The sequence below is a fragment of the Oryza glaberrima genome, chromosome 11 (genome assembly GCF_000147395.1).
Source record: "Oryza glaberrima chromosome 11, OglaRS2, whole genome shotgun sequence".
Lineage (NCBI taxonomy): Eukaryota > Viridiplantae > Streptophyta > Magnoliopsida > Poales > Poaceae > Oryza > Oryza glaberrima.
The window spans coordinates 25,763,865-25,782,229 of NC_068336.1; positions in this window are offsets into that span (position 1 = coordinate 25,763,865).

Genomic DNA, 18,365 nt, shown 5'->3' on the forward strand with positions numbered 1-18,365 from the left:
AAATTTAGGTGCTAATAAAATGAACCGGTACCTTTCGGTGCTATAAAACCAAAAACGTAAACTTCTGATGCTATAAAATCAATTTTGCCTATATCTTATTATCTTGAACCCATCAAGCTGTCAGCTAACGCCCCACATCGATCGGAGTAGTAATAACTAAAAACTTTTCTTTAATTTGTATATGTTCCTCCAGATTCGATTCACCCGCATTATTGGAGCTAAAATTCCGGATCGATAACAGACTAAGCTAGTAGACGACAGATTGATGATGTGTGTAGGTGTGTGTATATTATTTCATAGTGTCAGTCTATTGGCAGAGATGCATATATAGTCTATCGAAATTGGAATATGTAAAATATAGCTAGTATACTGACGTGTGTCGAGTTGGAATCTTAAAACCAATGTTGAGGCTCAGGTCTATTTTAGATGAAAACGTACCACATCTTGCACCTCATGATGATCGTTTTTTGTAGAAATAAACCCGCTTATGCTGGTGGTATGGGGCAGAAAAAAAATGTACAAATACAAAGTGGAACATATATAATGACAAAAAAAAAAATTGATCTGCTGAGGAGCCTATACTGATCTTACATCTTTAGGGACTCTTCTTACGCAAACACTCCCCCGGCATCAAAGTTCAAACTCGCCACATTAATTTTTCCTTTGCTCCGGCCAAAACTCCAGTTCTTCGTTTCATCGGTGAAGAACTAAATTAACTATAAGTGATTAATTTGTTCCATGGGTAAAGTAGTACAAAGTGTTGTTTTTTATGCATAATGAAACTATCCAACGTCGATTCTTTGACTACACATCTTGAGAGTATTTTCTACACCTAAATGCTATGGCACTTAGATATGTATGCATGTGGCTTAAATAATTATATAAAGATTCATAAAATTTTACAAGACAGATTATGGTAATATAAGACACTATATAAACATGTAATTCTAAATTCGATCTAAACATTAAAAAAACAAAAATAACAAATTTTATATGCGTTGTGCATTATTATTCACTGTTTGGTTTTATTATTTTTATTTCTCTAGTTGTAGATGAAATTTATTCTTGCATGTTTTTCTATAGCATGTCATCCCAATTAATTAGTTGAATGCAAATAACGGGTGCCATGGTATTTAGGTGTAGAAAAACCTATTCTTATCATGTTGCTAAATTTCTTTGGATAGAAGTCACTATCTCCTTTGGGTTACAAAGTCCTCAAGTCCTCATAGTGACTCTTGTATGTTTGAAAATTAGCTAGTTGGAATGAACTCAAAATCGAATTGAACAAACAAATTCTAATTAGAGCATATGTATTATGTTGGGTTATATGGCTTAATAAAAATGATAGGGTTTTTAACAAAACTCCAATTAAATTTAAGATGAAGGTATTGTCCAGAGCAACATATAACGTATTGGCTTCAGTTCTGGGGCGGCCAGGACAAGGAGGTCATACACACTACATGCTAGGATTTAGAGTCAACCGTCATGTATATTTTCACCATAGATGGATATTGAGTAAGGGATTAGCTATACATTTATCGTCAAATTTTTACTAAAAAAATGATAGATGTAAATATAGTATAATCGTGATGTAATTACAGTGTAACTTGTATGTAACTTTAAAAAATCACTAGGTGACATGCTAATTCCATGAAAACAGAGCTAATGGTCCTGAATCCCCTCACATGTGTATGGGTTGTGATTTTTTTCTACCTCCCTTACATGAATTTTACAGCAAATCGAACAGTTCAAAATTACATTATAGTTACATACAAGTTACATGTAAGTTGCAATATAATTACACTACGGTTGTACTATATTTATATCTGTCAATTTTTTAAAAAAAAATTATCGAAAAATATATAGCAAAATCGCATGAGTAATAGACTTCATATTTGAACGGGTTGCTTTTTTTCTTTGTTGGGGTTGGTGTGTTGTGTTTTCATTTACCGTTGTAACTGTTTAATTCTGTTATACTTGATTTCGAGCTAGGAACTATAATAAGTGATGCAGCTTCAGTTAAAGCAAAGGTCGGGTTCATTTCTATTATCTGAAAACAAAATAGGGAAAATAAATTAAGGAAGAGAAAAAAAAACCATACGAGTATTGAATATTGTCATCGCGCGGGCGACGAGGACGGATAGATGCTGCTCGAGCTTATCGTTTTCCCAAATATTGCCCCCTGACTTGACCAGATCTGCCCGCGTAATAGCGAATGAATTCGATCGAGGACATCAGATATTGGATTCCACATGTAATTAAGCTCGCAAATAAACTAGGACTGGACCAGAGGTCGATCTGATCAGTTGAATAATACGGCTTTTCTCTTTTGTATTTACTGGCCGGTTAGCTTCGATATGCCCGCACCAGCTAGTGGATCAGCTAAAATCCCGGATCGATGACAGTTATAGCTATATAGTATTAGATTTTAGACGGCATCACATCGCTGATACATACAGTATTTTTATTGTAGTGTCCAAATCTATATTGGCAGAGATGAATAGTCCAATGAAATTGGAATATGTGAATATAATAGAACATGTGACAAGTTGGAATCTCAAGATCACATCTTGAGCCTCAAAATCCTCTTGTAGCAGCAGTATAATCGTTTTTTTTTTCAACAGTAGTACTATAATCGTTGTTATCTGTGGGAGGTGTGACGATGCACATGCATGCACGCTCAACAGTCGTCGTGCTAAAAATCAAGACTTTACCCTGATATTATTATTAGTTCCTGATCAGTAACCGATACCTGAAAGAGCGAGTAGTAATTTAAACAGCAAACTCAGCAAGCGGAATCACACATTTTATTAGTGTAGAGTCTGTCTCGTTTCCCGTCGGTTAACGAAGCCGTTCCTGGTCAGTCTGACCCTGATCAGTATTTGTTAACTCAAGCATCAATCGGAATTGATGAAGATCAAATCGTGGTCAAATATATTAAAGAATTCTGTTTTGGGAAAATAAATTAAACTACCGCACAGCTGTATTAGGACCGGAAATTTGGAACCAATCAACAGTCTCTTAAAAAAAATACTGCCACTAATTAAAACACTCGTACAGTACGTGTACAGGATCGATCAACAGGGTGGCAGCAAGGAATCTTTTGAGAAAATCAAAACGAACGACGTATCAAGTTCAAATTGACAGCTTCTGGTTTCTGGCCCAAATATACAATGTTGGCCCATTCCATATTTTCGGCCTTCTTTGGTTCAATAGTACACTTACGTTTTATTATTTTCAGACCACATACATATATAGCTTGACCAAAATAAGCACCAAATTTATTTGTTCAAGTACAATGTTTAAATATTGCCAGGCTCTCTGGATGCATAGTGCTGCCGAGGCAGGTGCAAGCATTTCTTCTTGTTGCCTTGTCGGTTTAATTTCCACACATGTTAATTCCCAGTTAGCTACTTCGACTTCATATAGCACAAATTAGCATTCACCGAGAGTACGTAGTTCGCATGATTTTTCACCAAAATTTTGAAGAACTTGCTAGAAGAGGACAATTGTTCTCTGAAGAGATGTAGTAAGAGTTTCCTTTCGTAAACATGACTTTTTTTTTAGACGTGTCATAACCATGACTGTAGTTTCCGCTTTGCTTCTATTGGATTGATCAGGCTGTAATTAACAAAGCTTCAATGAGATTGTGACGTCGACATACATTTTCATCCATCAAGAGCCCAAAATTGGTGCATGGCCCAAGCCCAAGAAGAGACAAACAGTCGTTGGGGCTTGTCATTATCATAGGAGAGGAGGAAAAATGCAAAGTCCACTTTAAGTAACTCAACTATAGGTCCAAGTTTTTTTCAATCCTTAACCGTAAAACTAGGTATGGACCATCATAACTTAAAACCAATGCAAATCAAGTTCTTTGCCAGTAATGGGAGTGGTCGGTTTTGGTGGACATATTGTCTACATGGCTTGTTAAACTGGTTTTCGTCTCAGGTGACGCATACGCAACACTACAAGAAAAAGAAGAATAGAAAAAGAAAGACACCACTACTAGCTCTCTCCCCTTTCTCTCTCAACCTTTCCTCTCCCCTTGCTACTCAATTGTCACACACCCAGCCCTAGAAGTGGACGTCGAGGAGGCTATTGGGGACATAACTGCCTACACATTTGTCGGGTGATTTTTAACAAGAAATCACCCAGATTTTTTTTACACTTACATTTATATCCAACGGATTACAAAATAAAATAACTAATACAAATTTACTTATTCAATATTTTTATCAAAATTACAGTGCACTTACATGTCATATCAACTAAATTTACATATGTAATTTTAGTTATATAAGACTGTAATTTTATATTTTAAATACTTACATGTCATATTAACTGAATTTACAAATGTAATTTTAGTTATATAGGACTGTAATTTTATATTTTAATTAAAATAACAAATACATATTTATTTACATATCATTTTTATCAAAATTACAGTGCACTTACATGTCATATCAACTGAATTTATACATATGTAATTTTAGTTAAATAGGACTGTAATTTTATATTTTATATTTTATTTTAGTTATATAGGATATTTACACATAGCTAGGATGTAACTTTCAAAAAGCACTATTTCTCATGACTAGCGGCAAACGTGGGACCCACGAAGCCTCATCTCCACCTCGCGGCAACATCGACGCAGAATCGCGCAGTGATCTCGACGCATGATTGTAGGGGCAAAAAAACTGTCAAATATCAACGAAAAAATCACCCGTGTGATGTTTAGCAAAATCGATTGGGGACACAGAGAGATTCCGCCTCCTCGTCTGGCGCGGTTTCCAAACACGTTGCTTTAAGGCCCGTACACTATGATGGGCCAAAATTTCGGCCTGTGTCAACAAGGCCTCACATGAACCTTAATAAAGTTAATTTGGCGGTCCATGGGCCGAGAATACATGCCACACTAGGTCTGATGGAAGTTGGTGTTCGTAGATTGGACGACCTAATCGATGATTAATTATGTTTTGGAAAAAGTTCACTTTGACTTCCTTAAATATCGGTGCAATTTAACTCCTGGATATGGCTTTGCAAGTAGGGATGGCGACAGGAACAGCCCTGCCCCCGTTCCCTTGTGGGTTCACCCGGCCCGCACCCGGAGGGAAGAACGGGGCCCCCGGACCCTGCGGAGCCCCGCACTCCGTTCAGGTCCCGCATCCCCGGTAGCTATCGTCAGTCGGGAGGGAGAGAAAAATGGTGTGCGACAGCTGCAGCCGGAGGGAGAGGGAGAGATAGTGTGGCCTGTAGGAAGATGGCCAGAGAGAAATGGGAACAGCCGACAGCGTGGGGTGCGGGTGACCGGTCGAAGAGAGATGGGAACGGTGCCGAGGGCCTTGCGCCGAGCGCCGGCGACCAAGAGCGACGGTGTGCAGAAGTTGGCGCTAGCAGTAGCAACAGCGTGCCTGAATTGTTGAAGCCTCTCGCACAGTCGCACGATTGTGCCGCCGCCGCAGCTGAGAATGGCGTGCATTGATGTTAGGGTTTGCTTTGCGGTGTGCTTATATATATCTTCTAAACCGGGCTACAAAAGTCCTTTCTTAATGGGCCTGTCATATGGCTGCTACGTGATGATTTCATGGGCTTTTGATGGCTGCTAGTGCTTGGGCTGTTTTTAATGGGCTTTCGATATTTAATAGGTAGTGGACTGACTACCTTTGCTCAATACTTCGGGGGCCCGCGGGTGAAGATGTCGCCCCGCCCCCGCCCCCTATGAAGTCGGGGCCCCGCCCCGCAAGACCCACGGGTAGATATTTGGCCCCGACCTCGGCCCCATATGGGCGGGGATCCGCCGGGCCCCGCACCCGACGGAGAAATTGCCATCCCTATTTGCAAGCGGTTTTGGCTGACGTGGCGGTGTTGATCTGCTCTTCGTCCCACGTGTCGCTTATGGGGAATTAGAGTAAAAACAAAAAAACAAAAATTTGTAGGACCGACATGTCATTCACACACACAAAGAAAAAGGACCCACCGACATGTGGGCCCCACATGTCATCCTCCCTCTCCTTCCCTTCTTCCTCCTTCCTCCCTCTCTCTCTTATCTCTCTCTCCCCCCGGCCTCTTTTTTCACCTTGCCCGGAGCGGCGGTGGCTAGGCAGCACAATCCAATTTTGGCAGCCGCCGCCGCAGTCACCGCTTACCATGAGCTCCGGAAGCGGGGTGCCCTGCAAAAAATGCACCAAACGACCAGTCGTCAGACTAAAAAGCTCAGCCCTAAACAAGCACACACGGGCACCAACTGTGGGGCACGTCGGGTCCGTACCTTATCAGCGACGGCAGAGAGATCAGCCATGGGGGTGGTGGCGGCAGCCACCGGAGGCACAGCGTTCGGTGTGCGGGCGGAGGCGGAGACCGGGGCAGCAGCGTACACGGAGGAGAGGGAGGGGAGCGAGGCGAGCGAGGGGAACCGGAGTCTGGAGGAAGATGAGGGGTCGGTGGAGAGGGCAAGGGCTGCTGCGGGCATAGCGGAGACGGCGGTCAAGGCCCGGAGGAAGCCTACTATTTGTGCCCCCCGTGTTTTTTTATGCCTCGTCGATTCTCCTACCACGTCTCCGTGTGCAGGGAAGCTCTAGTTGGATTGTGCGAGAGCACGAGATTTTCGTTCTGAACTTGAACTCGACGACTGGCTGGCTCTATTCTAATCTTCTCTTCAGAGTCGCTGGTTGAGAGCAACCCTAACCCTAGCGCTAGCGCCTTCCCCTACCTGGCCGCCAAAATTGGATCGCGCTGCCTAGCTGCCGCCGCTTCCCACCACCGCTGCGGCCAAGGTGAAGAGAAAGGCTGGGGGAAAGAAAGAGAGATAAGGGAGAGAGAGAGAGGGAGGAAGGAGGAAGAAGGGAAGGAGAGGGAGGATGACATGTGGGGCCACATGTCGGTGGGTCCTATTTTTTTTGTGTGTGAATGACATGTCGGTCCTACAATTTTTTGTTTTTTATTTTTACTCTAATTCCACATAAGCGACACGTCGACAACATGTCGGATGAAGACTGGGTTAGCGCCGCCACGTAGGCGCCACGTCAGTCAAAACCGCTTGCAAAACCACCCAGAGAGTCAAATTACACCGGTTTCAATAGTTCGGCGAGCCATCTTGTCCGGTTTTCTGGTTAAGGGGTACGAATTAGATTTGGCCTACATTAAGGGAGTCAAAGTGGACTTTTTTCCTTCTAGTTTTAAAAGAAAATGGGCTGCCTGATTACTTCCTGGCCCATGCCATTAGGTGAGCCTCACTTTCTTCTCTGCAAACAAACACTACAACAAGAGGTTAGCTCTCTGCCAAACCACCACTCACTTCAGTTAACTTCTCTGTCGCGCTCTGTAACTTTTGGATGTTGTTGCGTAACCATTTTTCTCGTCGTCCACCAGAGTCAAGTTAAGCAAATCGGAGGATCCGCTTCCTTTTAGCTACTTTTATTCAAGTATCTTTATTAAAATATCACATGCCTCTAGAAGCTAACGTTAATTAATCAGGGGAAAAGTAAGACGAATCTCGCAATTTGCTAGTATCATGATGTGAATTCCGATTTCCAAGTCGGTGTACATTGCACTTAATTTGCTGTCCTCGATCCGGATTCCACACGCAACTGCGATCGATCTGGTTGATAGTGGGGTAAAAAGTTACAGATTAAAGGCCTAGCGTGTCCTTTAATTTGTTTTATCGTCTACTAGAGCATACTTTTGGCGTTTATTAACCATAAGATTGTACTACCATCATTGCCCCTAAACAGTAAAAGTCCTTCCTACCACTATACCGTACTTCTAAAATAACAATCAATTATTGTAGCACTACATTGTACTTTTAAAATAATATATAATTTATTGCTACTTGCAAGCCCCTGGTAATCGAGACAAATAGGAATAATACTCGATAGTATCGTACAAAGGACCCCCGATGCTCCACACGCGATAGTTTTAACAGCATTAAATACTCCGTTTGTTTTCAAACAATTAACACCAGATACACTACTTATTTTCAATCTTTCATTACTTATATTTTATGAAAAAACAAATACTAAAATATACCATATTATTAAAACATGAAACGATTAATGGTAGTCAACATTGTCGGTTATTTGGAAACGGAGGGAGTATCATGTTAGCCATAAAAAAAACTACTTGGTAGATGAGCCAATGAGAACAAAGTGGGGTATTTAATTTTTATTAAGCACATAAATCTTATTGGCAAATAAAAAACATGAACTATAAATAGCACCATGGAATGGGATGGTGTGTCTTCCTCATGCAATCTCATTTCTTTATCGGGCTAAGAGCATGTATAATAGTCTTTATTAGCAGCCACTCTTCGTTGCCATGTAAACAATTCAGTGATAGGGAAGAGAGAGGTGAAAGGAAAGGACAACATCGCTATTAACCATAACATTAATTGGTTTAGAATCGACTCTTAGTCTTTATTAAAGAAAATTTTATTGCATAGGGGTGGAGAAAGGAAAATTAATAATAAAAAAATATTTTGGTGTATTAATGGTTAGAGACCTTATTACCTCAACTATTATACTCCTTTCGGATTGATAATACTTGTCGTTTTGGACAATGGTGATGTCAAACCTTTAAATCTTTGACTATAAATAATTTCTAAAATATTTGTCTTAGAAATATGAAAATCATATGTATAGATTAGTTTTAAAAAGTGCTTCAATAAAATCATATATTTAATGATTATAATAAAAAATAGAAGTTAAAGTTGCTTTTTAAGACTTTGTCCTTATTGAAAACGACAAATATTATCAACCTGGAGAGAGTAAGATGATAGTTGTTTTTTGGTGACGTATATTATCAACACGGCCGGACAGCTATTGAACTAGAACTAAATATTATCTTTAGTCCCGGTTGGTAACACTAACCCAGACTAATATTACTACACAAACGATTTTTCTGTATGAGACCCCATGATTTTTGCAAACGGACCATAATTTGCAGCGTCTGAAAAAATCGAGCGGCATTTTTGCATACGGCTCCATACGACGCCCATATGGAAAAATCGACTTTTCCATGCGGGCTCTTCAGAGGTCATTTTTGCATGCGAACCACTTAAGAGCCTGCATGGAAAAATTGATTTTTTTTCATACGCGCGTCTTAAGGAGCCGTATGCGAAAATAAAATTTGAAACTAGTTTATCTCACTCATATGAACTCCAAATTGGATGATTCTTTTTCCTAATTTTTTCTAAAATCATGCTCTATGATGTTATTGTGTTCTTACTGCTATTATTTTGGCCTTTTTTCTTGTGACTTTGTTTCATAAATTAAAATTTTGAATTTCAAAACTTCAAATAATATTTTGAAGTAGTAAATAATTTCAGCTGAAAAAGTCATCAACATAAAAGTTGTATAACACATCAAGACATACAACTATTATTTTGGTCATTTCTTTATCCGATAAAGTGATAGTAACATTGTTCACAAAATTTACATATTTCTCTTATGGTTTGTAAAACCAGATGAGAGATATGTAAGTTTTGTGAACAATGTTATTCTCAATTTATTGGATGAAGAAATGACCAAAATAAAAGTTATAGATCTTGAAGAGTTATACAACTTTGTTGTTGATGATTTTTTCAGTTGAAATCATTTAGTATTTAAAAATGTTGTTTGAAGTTGTCATATTTTGAAATTCAAATTCAAATTGTTCAAACAAAGTCATATATAAAAATGACCCAAACAAAAGTTGTAGATTTGATGAGTTATACAACTTTTTTATTGATGACTTTTCCATTTGAAAATCATTTACTACCCGAAAAATTATTTGAATTTCTTATATTTTAAAATTCAAATTTTATATAGTACAATCAAACTCGGATGGAGAAATGACCAAAAGAAAAATGGTAGATCACAATGAGTTCTACAACTTTGTTTTAGACAACTTTTTCATACGAGTTGATTTAGCACCATAAAAATCGATTTGAAGTTTAAAGAGCCGGATGCAAAAAAATCGATTTTTGCATGCGGACGCTTAAATGGTCCGCACCTCATTTTTACATGCGGTCCTCTTAATAGACCCGCATGTGAAAATCGATTTTTGCATGCAGGTCTCTTAAGGATCAGCCTTGAAGTCTGATTGGCCTCCTCCTTCCCTCTCCACCAGTTCAAAATTTTTCACCCCAACCTTATCTTCTCCTCATCTCCTCTCAGTCCTCTCTCTCTCACTTACTAAGATTATCCCTTCTCTCTTACTCACTCACCGAGAGCGGCGCGGGACGGGCAGCGGCGGCGGGCGGGAGTGGCGCAGCGGGCGGCGGCGGCGGCGTGACACGCGGTGGGCAGTGGCGGACGGGAGCAGCAACGGGCTCGATGGAAGAGGGGAGGCTCGACCTGGACCGGCGGGCGGCGCGTGTGGATCCGCCACCCCCACCTCCCTCTGTCATCGCCAGCGCCAGATCCCCCGCGAGGAGGCCGGTGGAGGAGGCGCTCGGCGACTCCCCCGCGTGGATCTGGGGATGGCAGCCCTCCCCGCGCGGATCCGGGGACAACCGCTCTCCTCCCAAGCGGATCTAGCGGCGGTGCCTCCCCGGAGGCGGCGGTGGGCGAGGGCCACGGTGGGGCAGGCGTGGGCGATGGTGGCGGCCCTCTTCCACCCGGATCCGCCGACGGCGGTGGCGACTAGAGGACGACGATGACAGTGGGCGGCGGATCTGGCGCGGAGGACGGTGGGGATCGCGGCGGCGGTCTCGGGCGGTGGATCCAGTACGGAGGATGGAGGCGGTGGTGGCGGCGGTCTCGGGCGGCCGTGGTGGAGGTGGATCTGGGCGGGGCGGTTGTACCGGCGGCTAGCGACGGCGACGGCGATGACGGGAGCAGTGGCGGCGGCTTCGACGAGCTCGGGCGTGTTAACAGTGAAATTTAGTAACCCTAAAGTCATCATCGGTTGAAAGTCATTATCGGCTTCAGAGTTCTAGAAACAGCCGATAGGAGTTGTCAAGTCGCCATGCTATCATGTTCTTGGCGAAGTCGGATCAATCGAAGGAAGCTTATCTAGAAGAGTCCGAGTTCAAGAAGAATGCGGCATGGCAGTTTATCTATTAATTAGGAATAGTTTGTTAGTTTCCTTTTATCTTTAGGAAAGTGTGTTTAGTGTCCGATAAGGACTTTATGTTTTCCTTTTATCTTTAGGAAAGTTTCTTTCTTGTCCTACAAGGACTAGTATCTACCCATGGGTATAAATATGTACACCTAGGGTCATTGTAATCTATCTCCACAGATTAATACAATTCGGTGCATCGCCACCTTTTATCTTTTCTACTTTATTTTATCGTCCGGCGGGACTTGGCACCTGACGCGGGGCTGCATCGCTGTTCGATCTCCGGCGAAGGGGTAAGTCCAATGTTCCGTCGGCCCAGGAAATTGTAGCGTCTACATCGGCGTCGTTCAAGACTGCATCAGTATATTCAACCTCTTGGATTGCTCTGGTTTGGATGATATATTTGCCTACCTATTTATCATATGTCTCTGTTAATCCAGTCTTAGCATATCAATTTAGCTCTATCGGCTGCTTCTCGTTTTAGGGTTTCTGCCGGTATCGGCTAAATCGCGTTGCTAGATTAGATTAGCTTAGACATCTACCACCCTGAAAACTCAGTCAACGGCTTGATTGTCTAGATATTATGTTTCTTTTCATACTTAGTACTGCATCAGTTAAGTTTGATCTACTAAGTCGTGCTTAGAACCATAATCTCTAGCATGCTTCTCGACTGCCAATAAGGGTTTCATCGGGGTTTCAGCCGATGAGTTATCTAGACGTTGCATCGGCATATAAGGATTGTATACATGTTGGATTTAGCCGATGACAACAAAGGTTTCACTGTTTAATCTAATCTGTGGATTTTATGACATCGGACCTCCAACCGATGTATGCTTTAACCTTCGGATCAATACTTATTCTATCATATCATTGCTAGCCGATTGGTTTATATTGGATTATATTATTGTTATATTATATTATTATCAGCCGATTGCATTTATATCATCATCTATATTGGACATATAGTCGATTGCCTAAACCCTATCGCTATCGGTTGGTATTGGCGTCGGCTATTATCGGCATCGGCTGGAACTACTCCATCAGCTTTTCAGCCGATCGGTTGTTTTGTTTATTATTTGCATATCTTGTCAGTTGCAGGATCAAACTGACTGGCACGCCCGCATTTCATCATAATTAGACCTGCACAGGAGCTAAGCAGATCTCCCAGGCCGATGTGTTCGATTTTTTCGTCAACAGGGCGGTGGCGGCGCTAGGTTTTTTTTTCTTTTTTCATTTTTGGAATTTTTGTTGGTGATTTTTTCTCTTTGCATGCGGTCGGCTTAAGCACCCGTATGCGAAAATCGGATTTTCACATGCGATTGCGCTGGCCGCATGCAAAGATCACGATTTTCGCAGACGATTTGGCGCATGTGGTTAGCGTAACCGCATGCGAAAATCCCTCTCGCCTGTTTGCAAAAACCGTTTTTGTAGTAGTGTAAAGATCATAAAGTGCCATTGGTCTTTTGAACCGAGGCTAAAGATATTCTTTAGTCTCGGTTCCTATTTAAACCGGGACTAATGTGATTGTTGCCATCCAGATAAAGATCAATTATTTAGTAGTGTTGGGATGCAAAAGTGAACTTTGCTTGCTCAGTCCGTTACATTACTTATGGTAGAACCAGCAAACCCAATTCAGGTTAAAGCACATTTTAAGATCTACATATATTCAATTAATTGCATCCATCCATTGGAGATTAATTTTGTTGTGTAACAAGGATATTAGAATATCTCCAACTAGCTGTCACAGTACAAGTGCATGCATATCTATCATATTAGAACTAGATTAATAGGTCACCTTGAAGGACGAGCATTAGATATGGTATCTATAGTATAATGAATCTAGATAAGAGCCTATCTTATTAGATTCGTAGTGTTTTTTCTCGTTTATTGCTATATTTTTAGATGAGTGACTATCATCTTAGAATTAGTTCCATATGAAAAAGCTGCTAAACTAAAGCTGACATAAAAGAATAAAGAAACATTCTCATGGAGACTCTATGCCAAGTAAAATACAAATGGGGCTTAAGCCATCTTCTTAAGGTTCCAACTCCCATATGTTTGATGTACTATTTTTACATATATTTGATGGACTGTCTTGGCTAATGATATGAACACACACATCAATGAGAAGGTAATGAGATAGAAATAGTACACTATATCAGAGCAAGTATGATAGAGAGCTATAAGAAGTCTGAGTGCTGAGGCGGATGAGAGAGGAGTGGAGAGAGAGGAGAAGCGGACTGTAAGCTTACAGGTGGCTTAGGCACAAGAACCAAGAAAATATATGAGAGAAACATGTGTACCCCATATTTATAGTGAAAAACTAACCACTTTTCCAGCAAAACTACTACCATATACGACGAGGCTCATCAAGCACCATGCGAGATCGATGTATGTAAAAAGAAAGAGAGAGATGTATAGTCATATGATCAAATTAATTTACTTACCTATGTATATATGTTATAAGTCAGATGTTGCTCTTACGGTTACCGAGTACTGTATTTTTTATATCGAATTGATCTAGAAGCAGAAGAAAAAAATACTATGCTAGAAAGTGCTATCTCTACACGTGACATACATCTGGGTAAGGAATATTAGTTCGAGCAATCCGATTAATGGCAGTACCTCCTCACATACATATTTAATATATATATTCAGTTAAGTACATTCATTGGGAGGTTTTGTTATGCAACAAGCATATTAGAATATCTAGCTAGCTGGCACGGTACATGCAGGTGCATCATATCTACTTAGGGTTGAAACTGATTCGGATAATTTTCGTCCGACCAGATATTTTTTCGGAATCGGATAGTTTCAGTCGGATATATCCGGAAATTTTCGAATTCGGAAACGAATTCGGATATGAAAACGAATATAATATAGGTGATATTTGTCGGAATCGGATAACGGTCGGATACTATCCAGTATTTTCCATCGGATATCCGACTTACACATAAGGTTGCCATAGCCCATAAGCCAGTCCATCTAGAGGAGGCAAATCAGACTTCTTGGTAAAAATGAATTTCGAATTGAATTTTATGATACTAAATGAACATATATGAAAAATTTGTCAAAAACAAAGATGTAGAACTCATTGAGATCTACCAATTTTATTTTGGTCATTTCTCCATCCGAGTTTGATTAAACTATATAAAATTTGAATTTTAAAATATAAAAAATTCAAATAATTTTTCGGGTAGTAAATGATTTCAAATGGAAAAACTGTCAACAACAAAGTTGTATAACTTATCAAGATCTACAACTTTTATTTTGATCATTTTTCTATATGACTTTGTTTGAACAATTTGAATTTGAATTTGAAAATATGACAACTTCAAACAACATTTTCAAATTACTAATGATTTCAACTGAAAAAGTCATCAACAACAAAGTTGTATAACTCATCAAGATCTATAACTTTTATTTTGGTCATTTCTTCATTCTGATAGTAACATTGTTCACAAAATTTACATATCTCTCATTTGGTTTCATAAACTATAAGAGTGATATGTAAATTTTATGAACAATGTTATGAACATGTAAAGTTGTATGTCTTGATGAGTTCTAGAACTTTTATGTTCATGATTTTTTCAGCTGAAATTATTTATTGCTTCAAAATATTATTTGAAGTTTTGAAGTTCAAATTCTTAATTGATAAAACAAAGTCACAAGAAAAAACAACCAAAATAATAGCAGTAAGAACACAATAACATGATAGAGCATGATTTTAGAAACATTTAGGAAAAAGAATCATCCAATTTAGAATTCATATGAGTGAGATAAACTAGTTTCAAATTTTCAAATTTTATTTTCGCATACGGCTACTTAAGACGCCCGTATGGAAAAATTGATTGATTTTTCCAAGTGGTCCGTATACAAAAATAAGCTCATTTTGGCATCTTAAGGAGGCGTTTGCGAAAATGCCGCTTAATTTTTCTAGACACGGCAAGTTGTGGTTCTTTTGCAAAAATCATAGGGTCTCGTACACAAAAATCGTTTGTGTAGTAGTAAGGGTTTTTATATTCCGATTAATATTTATCACCGTATTCGTTTCGCTTCGTATTCGCTCCATATTTGTATTCGATAATATTCGATTCTGTTTTCATATCCGGGTTTCCGATTCCAATTTCAATTCCGAAAAAATTATGATAACGAATATGATAGAGTTAGTTTCCGACCGTATTCGATCCGTTTTCACCCCTATATCTACTTTTTATATCAGCCTTTGTTCAGCTCTTGCACTCCGCTACGTATTCTGTTGAATATGCGTGTATATTTTTTTCATACCGTTGGTAACGACATATACCATTGAATATGTATAAATAGTACACTTGAATACCTGATATGTGTAGCTGGAATCTCAAGACCACATCTTAAGCCCCACCTATGTTTCACTTGAGATGTAGTATAACGTTTAACAACCCTTTACAAAAAAAAAAAAGTAATAACCACTCATACAGTCTGTCAGTCTCTACAAGACTGTTGTCTTATTTTCTTATACGTTAGCTTTAGTTCAGCCGCTACAATTAATGGAACTTATTCTATATCGAGAATAGTCTCATGTAAACATCACACTAATGTGTATATATATTTCACTTCCATAGCATCAGTAATGAGACAGTCATCTAACATACATATGCAACTGGATTATATTGGTACAGTTCATTGAATTTCCAACTTCACATGTTAGATGTACTATTTCTATCTTATTACCGATACGTATATATTATTATTATATGGATGGCATTAGCGCCGAGGCGGTTCATTAAAACTGTCTAAATAGTGCACTGAGCATGTGAAGTTATAATCTTAAGAGCACATATATTTTACTTGCAGAGTCTTTGTACACGTTCTTGATTACTCTTTTATGCCAACTTTAGTTCGGGCGCTTTGTGGTACTAATTCTAGCCGAGATACTGCTCGTCCTTCAAGGTGATCTAGGTCTAACAATTCTGACATGATGCACATACTTATACCGTACCAGCAAGTTGGATGGTGTATTCTAATTAATATGTATGTTAACCAAACCTCCCTACGGATATGTAATTAATTGAATATATATAGTACGGAGTATATCTTAAAATATGTATTAAATAATACCATATACATGTATGATGCATGTCACGTGCAGAGACCCAGAGATCAATACTTCTATATTTTTTTCTTCTTCTAGAATTCATTATAAAAAATGCAGTACTTGGTAACTGTAAATGAAACATCTGACTAGATGAATATTTGAATGGGTAGTGATTAGTAAATTAATCTTGTCCGATGAAAACATTTTTTTCTATGTATACATTGATCTTGGTGTTTGATGGACCTCGTATAAAAAATATATTATGGGTAGTTTAATATGCATTGCGCATGTTATAGGATTTTTCATTTGTTGCCAAAACTACTTGGCAAAAAAAAACTGCATATATGACCATAGTTGTTATGGTGGATTAAGAGGGTGTAGTATAGCAAAATCACTTGTCGAAAATATTTTTGATTTTTTTTTCATATCTACATATGAAATAGCTTCTTACTTCTCAAATACCAATCAAATAGAATTGAAAATTTACAAAAAAATTTGAGAATCTTAATCTCACGAAAATTAGGATTAAATTAGATATACTTAAAGAAATATAACTAAATTCTGTCATTTTCATTTTTACATATATGTATATTCAAATCAGTGTTGTGTATTTGTTAGGTGATATACCTTTGATCTAGTTTAACTGGAATGTTTGCAGGGTAATATACTTTACCTTTATATAGAAAATCATAGATGAGAGACCGTTGAGCTTTCCTGATCATACTATTAATGTATAATGTATTTTTTTGTTTTATCTTTTTTTGCATACGTATGTATTTTTTTTCTTTTTCCTAGTGGACTTATGTAAGTATATGGGATATTAATAGGAAGTGATTATTTTTAATATATCTAATTTAATGGTTTAAAATAACGTGTTCATCAATTTAATGTTTGTAGAGGAGTATATTTTATCTCGATATCATATAAATGGAAAGGGTGAAGGTATGGCTCACACCATTTTTTAATGGACAAAAAAACAGTCAATATGGATCTTAAATTATTGATTTGATTGTTAGGAATATAAAGAATTACACTCATCATAAAACCAACATATGTTTTTCAAAAGTTCATACATGCATGAATCCACGCATATTTAACACTGCATGAAGAGGACACTGACAGATATAACCATGGAAATCTATATTCAATCAAATGTTGTTTAAATTTTATTATGATTTAGATCTCAACAACTTACTGGTATGTGTATATTATTATTATATGGATGGCATTAGTGATGAGACGGTTCATTAAAACTGTCTAAATAGTGAATTGAGCATGTGAAGTTAGAATCTTGAGAGCACATATATTTTAGTTGCAGGGTCTTTGTACACATTCTTGTTGACTGTTGTCTTATTTTCTTTTATGTTAGCTTTACTTCAGCCGCTTCAATTAATGGAACTTATTCTATATCGAGAATAGTCCCACGTGAACATCACACTGATGTATATATATTTCTCTGCCATAGCATAGTAATGAGACAGTCATTATCTAACATATGCAACTGGATCATATCATTGAATTTCCAACTTCACATGTTAGATGTACTATTTCAATCTTATTACTGGGACATTATTATTATTATTATTATTATTATTATTATTATTATTATTATTATTATTATTATATGGATGGCATTAGCGACGAGGCGGTTCATTAATTCTGTCTAAATAGTACATTGTGCATGTGAAGTTAGAATCTCAAGAGCACATATATTTTACTTGCAGAGTCTTTGTACACATTCTTGTCTACTCTTTTATGCCAGCTTTGTACACATATATTTTAGTTCGAACGCTTCGTGAAACTAATTCTAGCCGAGATACTGCTCGTCCTTCAAGGTGATCCAGATCTAATAATTCTGACATGATGCCCATACTTATACTGTACCAGCTAGTTGGATGGTGTATTCTAATTAATATGCCTGCTAACCAAACCTCCCTATGGATATGTAATTAATTGAATATATATAGTACGGAGTAGATCTTAAAATATGTACTGTACACTACGATTCATCGGATGGTTGAACTAGCTAGTATTAATTAATACCATATACATGTGTGATGCATGTCATGTGCAGAGAGCCAGAGATTAGTACTACTATTTTTTTTTCTTCTTCTTCTAGAATTCATTATAAAAAATGCAGTACTTGGTAACTGTAAAAGCAACATCTGACTAGATGAATATTTGAATGGGTAGTGAGTAGTAAATTAATCTTGTCCTATGAATACATCTTTTTCTATGTATACATTGATCT